The sequence below is a fragment of the Eimeria mitis genome, genomic scaffold (genome assembly GCF_000499745.2).
Source record: "Eimeria mitis Houghton genomic scaffold, Emh_scaff2446, whole genome shotgun sequence".
Classification (NCBI taxonomy): Eukaryota; Apicomplexa; class Conoidasida; order Eucoccidiorida; family Eimeriidae; genus Eimeria; species Eimeria mitis.
The window spans coordinates 5,041-6,379 of NW_013570783.1; positions in this window are offsets into that span (position 1 = coordinate 5,041).

The window sequence follows — 1,339 nt, forward strand, 5'->3', positions numbered from 1 at the left end:
TAGGGTTTAGGGTTTAGGGTTTGGGGTTTAGGGTTTGGGGTTTAGGGTTTGGGGTTTAGGGTTTAGGGTTGGGGGGTTATATACCGGCGCATGGGTATTGAGAGAAGCAGACCTGCACATACACCGCAAATAAAAAAAAAAGAAAATAAAAAACACAGCAGCAGCAGCAGCAGCAGCAACAGCTACACAAACTGCAGCAGCAGCAACAGCAGCAACAACACAAACTGCAGCAGCAGCAGCAGCAGCAGCAGCAGCAGCAGCAACAGCAACACAAACTGCAGCAGCAGCAGCAGCAGCAACAGAAATAGCAGCAGGAGCAGCAGCACAACCAAACGATGCAGCAGCAGCAGCACCAAGAACAACAGCAGCAACAAGAACAACACAAACAAAAAAAAATAAATAAATAAAATAAATAAATAAATAAAAGTTTACATGTGGTGTAGGGTATAAATCTTTTATAAAGAAAGGCTCCTCGTCTGTGTATTCTTCTTTTGCTGCAACTGCTGCTGCTGCTGCTGCTGGCGTTTGAGTTGAAGAAATACCATTGCTGCTGCTGCTGCTGCTGCTGCTGCAGCTGCTGCTGCTGCTGCTGCTGTTGCTGCTGCTGCTGTATCCATTCATACTACAACAATCATCATTATTATTTATATTTATATTTATATTTTTATTTTTATTTTTATTTTTATTTTTATTTTTATAAAGAAAAGACAGTAAGGCCGGCTGGGCGTTGCTTACACAACACCCCAACAAAGAAGAAGCAAACATATCTATATCGTTGCCGCTGTCTCCGCATACAAGGGTCTGTATATAAATAAATAAATAAATATATAAATATATAAATAAATAAATATATAAATAAATAAATAAATAAATATATAAATAAATAAAGTAATATATAAATAAATAAATAAAGTAATATATAAATAAACAAATAAATAAATAAATAAATAAATAAATAAATAGATAAATGAATAGGTAAATAAATAAATAAATAAATAAATAAATAAATGTTTATATGCGTGTGTTGGTATGTTTATATACAGGGGTCTGAGAAAATACATCAAGGGTTTAGGGTTTAGGGTTTAGGGTTTTAGGGTTTAGGGTTTTAGGGTTTAGGGTTTTAGGGTTTAGGGTTTAGGGATGCAGTGAAACTACGGCGTTTTGAGGGTTTAGGGTTTAGGGTTTTAGGGTTAGGGTTTTAGGGTTTAGGGTTTAGGGTCTAGGGTTTAGGGTTTAGGGTCTAGGGTTTAGGGTTTAGGGTTTACGTTTTCCGGCTTAAACCCTAGTTGCTCCATCACAAACAAAGAAGCCCCCAATTTGCCTCCTATATAAAAAAGAA